This window comes from Lontra canadensis, unplaced genomic scaffold, assembly GCF_010015895.1.
Source record: "Lontra canadensis isolate GAN:19392208 unplaced genomic scaffold, GSC_riverotter_1.0 scaffold19, whole genome shotgun sequence".
Classification (NCBI taxonomy): domain Eukaryota; kingdom Metazoa; phylum Chordata; class Mammalia; order Carnivora; family Mustelidae; genus Lontra; species Lontra canadensis.
The window spans coordinates 17,369,413-17,379,939 of NW_022631013.1; positions in this window are offsets into that span (position 1 = coordinate 17,369,413).

Consider the following 10,527-nt stretch of genomic DNA (forward strand, 5'->3'; position numbering starts at 1 on the left):
AGGCCCCACCTCCTAGTACCATTACATCAGGGGTTAGGAATATGAATTTTGTGAGGACACATTCAGTCCATTACTAGCTTAAGCAGAGAGGGATTTGTTAAAGGATATTTGGTAACTCATACACCTCTGTGAGAGCCAGAGAAATAGGATTGTAGGGTATAATACACAGCCAAGAACAAGACAGGCATGGTCAGCACATCTGACCATACCATAGGATGGTTCTAACAAAACGAACTTTTTAAAAAATGGATTCAGGGGGACATCTACAATTCTAACATGACTGCCCCAAAACACTCGTGACACCACATGTCCCAGAGGAATAGCCTCCCTGAATATGCCCCCTCACGTGGCTCTTCTCCACATCAGGTGTCATGGGGGCAGAGAAAGGGGGAGTGTAGACCTAAGTCATAGACCTGATTTATGGATTCTCCTGGGAAAGCAGGACTTGTTTACAAAGTGAGAAAGGTCAGAGGGTGTTCAAAAGATATTGGACCACCATGATGAAGTAATCACGACACTATTTCTAAAACAATTCAGTGTTCTTCTGAGATACTGTCCATAATATACTTGATTAATACATATATGTAGGGGCACCTGGGTGGCTCAGTGGGTTAAGTGTCTGCCTTCAGCTCAGGTCATGATCCCAGGGGTCTGGGATAGAGCCCGGCATCGAGCCCTGAGTTGGGCTCCCTGTTCAGCAGAGAGTCTGCTTCTCCCTTTCTCCATCCCTCTGCCTCCCCTCCTGCTCATGCTCACTCCCTCTCTCTCAAATAAATAATAAAATCGTTTTTAAAAATAATACATACATGTATATGCACGTATAGCACACACATGCATATTATGCTTTCTGTTTCTCTATGAATGCATTTTACTTTTTCCTTGTAGTACTCAATTCTGTTTTAATTACTTTAACTTTGTGATACATGTAAATACCTAGATGACCTCCCCAATAATCTTCTTCAAAGATTTCTTGGCTCCTCTTACCTTTTAATCTTCCAAGTGAACTTTAAAAGGGTTTTGTAAAATTTTCAATTTGACATTGATTGAAATTATAGGAAATAATTGCTGCGTTGTTAGAACTTAGCACCAAGAAAGATAAAAATGGCACCCCACTTACACATCTTCATGTTTGTAATTCACTAAATGATCATAGTTCTTGTGATAATAGGCTCTATGCATTTCTTGTGAAGTTTACGCTAGGAACTTTTTTGTTGTTGCTGTGTTAAGTGAGATATTTTTCCTTTATATTTTTAACTTATTACTGCTATTAGAAAATCTATTTCTTTCATTATATAAAAGCTCTTTAGTAACTTACCTTCTTTTTGACATTCATAGCCAGTTCTGTTTTTCACTTGACGTCCTTCTATCTTGAATATCCTACTCTAAGAGAAATGATCTCTTGTACGATTTAATAAAGTATTGCCATAGTCCTTTTCAATAGCCTCTTACCCCTTGGTTAGCCCTTACAAAGGCTAAAATTTTGTGATAATAGTGAACTTCTTTATTTCTAAATTATTTTTCATGGCAGTCTACTAGGGTTCTCTTGTTAAGCGTGATATTGCTTTTAAGTTTGAGGTATTTGTTTTTAGAAAATTGTCTATCTTCATCTGACAAGAAGGAACACTGAAGCACTAGTTCTGGCTGCGGCGAGGAGGCAGCCCGGGGCTCCTGCAGGAGGAGCTGGCGGGGCAGGGCGGGGGTGCGGGGTCGGCATGCAGGGACCTGTGCCACCCAGAAGGGGTCGAGGTGGGGGTTTCCGTCCCGGCAGGTCGCGCTCTTGCTGGGGAGTGGGTGCTATCGTCGTGACAGGCGGAGTCGGGGGCGCGCAGCGGCGGGGAAGGGGAAGCGAATGGGACAGCCCAGGCCTTCTGCAGGGAGCGCGCTGCCCCTCTGCGCGACCCGATGCCGCGCACAGCAGGCCGAACGACCTGCAGGGGGCGCACGAGCAGGCGGTGGCCCCGGCGGAGGCAGAGCCTGCAGAGTTGGACTCCGAGGGCAGCGAGCGCCAACGCTTGCGGGGGCCGCAGAAAGCGGAGCCACCCAACGACCCTGCCTAGGAATGAAGCCCGTATAACCGTCTACGAGCCGGTTTACCTGAGCGAATCTCGACATCCCTGCGAGAGGAGAGGACGAGCAACCACATAAACCGTGCGCCGGCAGGAGGATATAAACGTAGATGAAGATCCAGATACGCATCATCCTCTGACTTCCAAAACAAATTGAACAGGTGCTTCAAGAATAAAGGAGAAAAGACGCATTCCACCCCAAAAAGGCAACAAAGGAGAGTGAAACAAAAATGGAAGAAGAGATAGTGCAAAATAAGATGGTAGAAATAAATTTAAAAATCTCAATTATGATAAATATGAATAGATTAAGGTCACCAGTTAATATATTTCCTCTGCTGGATTTTTTAGAAATATTTTTATTTATTTATTTGACTGAGAGAGAGAGTGAGAGCAGAAACACAAGCAGGGGGAGTGGGAGAGGGAAAAGCCGGCTTCCCACAGAGCAGGGAGCCTGAGGCTGGGCTTGATCCCAGGACGCTGGGATCAGGACCTGAGCTCAAGGCAGACTGAAGGCTTAATGACTGAGCCACCCAGGCGCCCTTGGATTTATTTTTTTTTTTTAAATCAGTATATGCTATTTATAAGTGACACAGTAGAAATGTAGATTCAGAAAATTTTAAATAAAAGACATTTTTTGTTCTAAATGCTTACATCACAATAGCAAAGAGACTAAAAATTAAGCTAAGCTACTTAAGTTGGAAGAAAAAATAGACCCAAAGAAAAGATAAGAGTGGAAACAAATGAAACAAAATAGAGGTAAGATTCTTTTAAAAGTGAATGAATGACACACCCTTTGCCAAGAGTGTTTATTAGTCTTCTTTTTTTCCTTTATCAATGTTAAGAATAAAAGGAAGGGTATTTAACAGGCAATAAGGATCTCAAAATATTTGTTAACAGGGTGCATGGGTGGCTCAGTGGGTTAAGCCTCAGCCAGATACCCTACCATTTCCTCATTTCTTCATTTAAATATTTTGGCATCTCATAGACACCATTTAATTTGACTCATGTACTTTTTCTTCATGTCTGATCCATGTCTATAGTAGCACTTCCTGAAGGTTCTTGTAAAAATGAGTTATTGTTTATAAAATAGAATCTATCTAAAAAAAATGACCCCAAAATGTATTTATTTCCAGATTGCATAACTGAGAGAGTATGTCTGGTTAATCCCCCCATAGGCTACGTGTGACTATACACACTTCACTCTGCTCTTGGTTCATTCTCCATTTTCATCTCCAAGGAACTCACATCCCTTCCACTGTCAACCACAGACGCAAGAACCGCTAGCATTGATTTAGCCTTTAATGCGAACCAAGCATGTTACATACATCTTTCAATTGATAGGTGTCCTCGACCTCACCATTTTCCAGGTAAGCAAGTGGAGAGCTTATGTAATTTGCCCAAGGTCATACTGAGCTAAGACATGACCCCAGCAGATTTGACTCCCAAGCCCTGGTGCTTAACCACTTGTTTCTACCCAAGCTTTCTGTGATGGCAAGATAATTCCTAAAACAATGGCTGGTGGAATGATTGGCAAAAGAAATGTTTTCCTTTACATCTCACAGCAAATCAATGTCTATGATAAATCCAGAACTCTGGTATCCTCTCAGATCACTCAGTCCCTGTGATTCCTGCCTTTGCCAACAAACACCCTGAAAATGAGTGTGTTCAGCCAAGTAGAGTCTGCTCAGAGAAGCTGTGGTCTTTTATCCCCTAGTGACCTCTTGTGGTTTGCAGACTGCCTGTTGGGACATCTACCTTGGAGTACCCCTGGCTTCCTGCCTCCTGCATACTTGTCCTTGGGCTACAGAGAAAAGGCCATAGGGGAACTGCCTGACTCTGGGACCTTCAACTACTCACTTCACCAGGATGAATGTCAGTTTTCTCATTTAGTAAAGGCAAGCACAGATATATGCCCCCAACAGAACTGTTAAGAATTAAGAAATATGGCCTATGCAAGGGCCATAAGAATGCTAATTATAGGGATGCCTGGGTGGCTCAGTCGGGTGAGCCGCTGACTTCGGCTCAGGCCATGATCCTGGGGTGCTGGGATCGAGTCCTGCATCGGGCTCCTTGCTCTGCAGGGAGCCTGCTTCTCTCTCCACCTCTGCCTGCTTATGTGCGCTCTCTGTCTCTCTCTAACAAATAAATAAATAAATAAATAAAATCTTAAAAAAAAAAGAATGCTAATTATAATATGTGACAGAGATAGAAGAACAGAAGAGAAAGTAGAAAAAAGAACTGAACATTACAAGATAGGAATGTGGTCAAACAGTTTTTGTTTCTTATAGATGCTTTCATTCCTCCAACAGGTATCATCGCTGAGGGCTGCCTGTGTTCCAGGCACTGTTACAAATGATGGAGAAGACTTCCCTCAGGGGCTGAAGGGGAGGAGAAACTTGACCTCTCCCCTCAGCTGGGCCTGAGAATTGAATGAACCTAAAACAGGTTAACAGGAGAAAAGCAAACAGATTTTCACATGTACGTGGGAGGCCCCACAAGAAAATGAAGACCCAGGGAAGCAGTTAGAGCTGAACGTCTATATTCTAAATCAGACAAAAGTAGTAAATTGGGGAAACATGAAAAGACAAAGCTTTGGGACAGTCAATGGTGGAGACGTGACTGAGATGGAAGGGTTAGTTTACGAGGTTGGTTTGTACAGATTTCTCTCAGCACAGTCTCCCACCTCTGGTGATAAGAACTTTTCTGCCCTTCTGTTATAGAGGGAGCATCTTTCACACAGGACTATCATCTTCTGCTTTCAGGAATGAAAAGGAAGATCAGAGTGTCCTTTTTGCCTCTGCTGTCCTTTAGGTGGCAAAACAATCTTGATGTCAAAGTGACATTTTTGGAGATGACATGTTCTGGTTTCCTTCAGGGTTCACATCTGCAGGGGAGAGATGGGCTGTAACAGATAACGCCACGTGATAAGTACGGTAAGAGAGGTATGCTCAAAGCAGTGAGGGAGTCTTGCATGCCTTTTCTGGAAAAGGGAAGTAAAAATCCCAGGGGCATCAAATGGGGAAGTGCCGGCTTGCACTCTTTCCTCTAGAGGGAGCTCATGCTCTTTCTCTGAGATCTGAGACGCCTTCTTTCTAGTCCGGGGAGCTCTTCAATAGAGCTGGGTTAAGATAAATGCTCAGGTGCCTCTTGGTCTTTTTAGATATTCCCTGTTGAATTGCTTCCCACCTTGCTCCTCTTCACAGCTGGTACCACAGGGGGAGGCTGAGTCCTCCTCCCACTCGAAAACTTTGCTTCCTTCAATTGGAAGACAAAGCCAGAACCGGAGTGATGTCTCCCCAGGCGAAAGGATGACTCATCTGGGCACAAGTCCTATTTCATAGCCCGACCTAAGAAGACAGATGACATCAAGATTTGGGGATGATTTTCCCATAATAGTCGCCTGCGCACAGACTCTAAGGGGGTGGCCTTTGCCAAGGTATTGAAAGGAGGGGTCAAGACAGGGTTCAGAAATTTGGGATCCAGACATACGTATCATTCACCACAACTAACAGATAAATTTAGATATCTCCATTTTATTTTTTATTAATGTTTTCTTTGTCATTTCATGACTACATGATTTGTTGAGTCAAGGTTCTCTTGAGAATTTGGCAAAAACGCAATTCAGAAATTTTCTAGAATTTATTTATTGCAGCAACTATATTTCATAGGAATATATATCTCTAATTCCTCGATTGATTCCCTTCTTTTCATCATGTATATTTTTATAATCTATGAATGTTTCCATTTTCATACTCTTACATAAGGAAGTCTAAAATAGTTTCTGATTGTCTCACATGGAAAGTTAAGATAGAGTCTCTCATTTTGTATGATATCCAAAAGAAGAGAGATATGGACAATTTTTTTCACTTAATTTTAATTTTGTTTATTTAATGTGTACCACTTGATAAGTTAGAGATAAATACACACTCAGGAAACCAACAGGTTATATACCAGACACATCTATCACCTCCAAAATTTCCTCCCACCCTCTTTAATTATTATTACTTTTAGTATGTGATAACATTTAACATAAGATCTTAGCAAAGGTTTAACCGAAGATTTAACGTAAGATCCTATCAAGTTTTAAAGTGTACAATTGCTATAGGCTTATTGTTAGCTGGAACTTTACCATTTGGTTAATACTTTTCAGTTTCCCTCTCCCCCAGCCCCCAGATGCTAGAAGCCACCATTCTACTCTCTGTTCAATGAGTTTGACTGTTTTAGATTCCTCATATAAATGGTATGTTGCATTTGTCTGTGTTTAGCTTATTTTACACTCTCTCAGCTCATCCATGTCATCAAAATTGGCAAGACTTCCTTTTTTTTAAGGCTGACTAATATTATATCGTATGTGTACAACACATTTTCTGTATCCATTCATCTGTTGATGGACATTTAGGTTGCTTCCGTGTCTTGGCTACTGTAAATAATGCTGCAATGGCTACAGGAGTGCAGAGCATTTCTTTTAGATTCTGATCTCAATCCTTTGGATATATACCCAGAAGTGAAATTGCTACCTCATATGGTGGCTCTATTTTTAATTTTCTGAGGAACCTCTGTACTATTTTCCATAGTGGCTGCACCAATTTACACTTCCACCAACAGTGCACGAAGGTTCCCTTTTCTCTGCATCCTTGCAACATTTGTGATCTCTTGTCTTTTTGGTAATAGCCATTTAATAGGTGTGAGGTGATATCTTATTGTGGTTTTGATTTGCATTTCCGTGATGATTTGTGATCCAACATGCATAAGTGCAACCAATTCACGTTTTTAAAAAATAAGATGGGTTCTGGATATAACCCTAATATCGGGGCTTCTACAGATTCTGAAAAAAAGAGGAAACTTATGCTAAATATGAAGCTTGGGGATTTAGTGTGCTGGTTCTTCTTTGAGAGACTGTGCCTGAGACTAGCTTCAGTGCTGAGACCACACATGGGCACCTTGAGCTGATAAAGGTGGGCCCTACACATCCCTTTTGACAGCCTTGGGACAATTTGTTACAAAGACTTTCTAATATTTTTGAAGCTGGAGGGAATCTTATAAGAAGTGTACTTTTATTGCTTTTGCTTTCTTTCCCCCTAAAAAACTGTTAAAGGTTCCAGATATGGCATGTCTTTTATAATTGAGGGCATCTTCAAATCAAAGGGACAGTAAATGGAATTCATTTAAAGAACTTTAGATTCATAAAATGTTATAACTAGTGGGCATTAAAGATCAGATGATCCAGCAAATTTTAAAGGCTTTTTCCATTGTTTCTTAAAGCTGGACTTTTTTGGTATAAGTCTTTAGAGAAGCTCTACAGAAACCAACAGATCAAAGTACAGTGAAAGGGGCGCCTGGGTGGCTCAGTGGGTTAAGCCTCTGCCTTTGGCTCAGGTCATGATCTCAGGGTCCTGGGATCGAGCCCCACACTGGGCTCTCTGCTCAGCAGAGATCCTGCTTCCCCCTCTCTGCCTGTCTCTCTGCCTACTTATGATTTCTGTCTGACAAATAAATAAATAAAAATTCTTTAAAAAAACCCCAAAACACAGTGAGCTGATAGATAACCCAGCACATTCGCCCTCCTCTCTGCTGACCTACGCTCCTGAAAAGAGCTTATCAAGAGCAGTTTGAAATGTAATGAAAAGATGCAAGCCAGCTCTTATATCTTTGGCACAAAAACCACTATGTGAGTCTTTTCAAAATAACAATTTTACAGAGATAGAATTGACATAATAAACTTCACAGTTGTAAAGTGTAACATCTGATGTTTTGGCACATATACACCCATGAGACCATCACTGCAATCAAGATACCGAATTTACCCATCACCCCTAACAGTTTCTTCATCTACCTTTATAAACCCTTCCTCCCTACCTCACCCCACCTCATCTTCAAGCAACACTGATTTGCTTCCTGTCCCTGTGGGGTTAGTTTTTATCTTCTAGAGTTTTACAGAAATGACATCATCCAACACATGCTTCTGTTCGTGTGTTTGCTCTGGCTTCTTTCACTCAGCGTCATTATTTTGAGATTCACCCATATTCAAGCCTTTCATTGCCGACTAGTGTTCCGTTAGAGGGATGTCCCTCTGGTTTATCTACTTGCTGCTGATGGACGTTTGAGTGGTTTTCAAGTTTTAACTATTATAAATAAAGCTCTGTAAATATCCATGGGCAAGTCTTCATGGAGACATATATTTTCACTGTTAATTGGGATAAATACCTAGGAGTGGGATGGCTGGAGCTGATCAGATGGTAGGTGTGTATCGGACTTTTCAAGAAACGAGCCACCTGTTCTTCAAAGTGGCTCTACCACTTTATGTTCCCACCAGCTGTGAGAGTCCGGCTGTTTCACATCCTCCCCAACACTTGGTACGGTCACTTAAAAATAATTTTTTAGCCACTTTGGTGCATGTGTAGGGGTATGTCATTGTGGTTTTAATTCGCATTTGCCTAATGACTAATCTCGCTGGGCGTCTTTTCCCGTGCTTGTCTGCCATTTCTGGGTGGAGCATCCGTACATTCTTGTCTTTCAGCTGCTTCAGTTTTTTTTTTTTTTCTCTTGTAAAGTTTCTGCAGTTATGAGAATGCTTTGAGGCATTTTGCTCTCTATTTTTCTATTCTAAAATTTTGTTGACAGGACTGTTAGATAAGCCACACAATCAGATGGAAACTGAGTTAGAGCGATGTTAACTAACAGCTACCTGAATAGGTTGGTGCTTCCGGCGCAGACAAAGACCCTTCACACTCACTCAGGCTGGCAGAAGCGAAGGTGAATGAATGGGGGAAATAATGGCCTATAATTGGGAGAGGGTGGGAGAGGTTGAGAGAAAGAAGCCAGGCAGGAAGTACTAACTCTGCCCCGTCCAGAGTCTTTCCCGTTGCACTGCCTCTCTCACGGCCAAACTTTCACAGTCCTTTTTCCCCAAAGTTACTTTTTAAAATTATGATGATGGGAGAACTTTTTATTGTTTTCGTGGCAAACATGTTAAGGAGGTGGGGGCCTTAGCTCAGCTGCAGGATCTAGCTGCGGGCTATTCCGTGTGGTAAGGCTCCCGAGAACTTTCATGGCGAGCCGCTTGATCGGAAATCCATGTACAGGCAAAAGAAGGTGGATCCATGGGACGCCTGGGTGGCTCAGTCATTAAGTGTCTGCCTTCAGCTCAGGTCATGATGGCTCAAGTCCCTCATCAGGCTCCTTGCTCAGCGGGGAGCCTGCTTCTCCCTCTGCCTGCTGCTCCCCCTGCTTGTGCTCTCTCTCTCTCTGGAAAATAAATTTAAAGATATGTAAAAAAAAAAAAAAAAGGGGGGGGAGTGTATCCATAGACCAGTGTTAATGTATAGTAAGTTTTGTTTTGGTTTTGGTTTTTGGATTTTGGTTTTTAAAGGACTTGACAAAAAAATGCGGTAATAAGCCTATACTTTGCATTTGTCTCTCTCACAAACAGGTGTAGTAGAGTGAGGACATTAGCCTAGATTGGAGTTCTGGAGACCGTCTCTCATGAGGGGAATGGATGTGATCTCCTTAAGGGTTTGGGCAAAGGGGAAAGTGAAGATGGCATTCAAAAGAGCAAAGAGCTAAGCATGGAAGAGGGTGGGGAGGAGATGGAGTATCTCCAGCCCGTTCTCCTCCCTTTTTCTCATTGGCCTGTAGGGGAGGGGGCATTTCTGCTGCTCCCACACCTTCTGTCCACTCTTCTTACTAGCCGCTTCCAGAGGGAAAAGGAATTGCTCATGCACTCAAAGTCCAGGGTCATTACCAAGTGTCCTACTAGGGAGTAGAGTGTCCGAGCTGATAGATTCCCTCTTTTGCAAACAGTCTCCTCACTGCAGTGCACTGGGTCAGCGGTTGGCCATTCACCCTTCTACCTAAGCGCTTCAGCATCAATTGCATCTGGTCTGTTCCCGACCTTCCCATCCCTCTTGAGTGATAGAAGGGATGCAGGCCTTCCTTAGATTCCAGGCCTAAACAGCATTATCTAATTTGGCTTAACCAAGATGTCTGCCCTGGCAGACAATTGGGTGCTCACTCATCAGTTAATAAAAAGGTATTTCATTCTCCATCTGGTTATTGTTCCCACGTGCACATTCCTTAATTAGGAATCCCTGAAGTTGTCCGAGCGCTAGGATTTCAGCCACTAAACTGAAACGCTCACACTCCCATAGTTAATCCTAAAAAAGGCCTCAGTCCGAAGGGAGCCCCCAAGAAGAACAAAAATGGTGTCTAAGGTAGAAGGTCTGCAACTAGGGTCAAAGTGCCAGAGGTTCTGAGGGTAGATAAAAAGCTGTAACAGGCCCCCTTGGAGCTTCCTCTCTGGGTAGAGACGAAACCATCATTCACTGATCCCCCCACTCTTCTGTCCCTCCAACCATGTGCTCATTAACATGCTTCGAAGTTCCAGGTAGTGGGCCGTGACTTATGGTACAGCAGTGAACATGCCAGACGCTGTCTGAAGGATTAGAAACAAAAGGCTGTATGT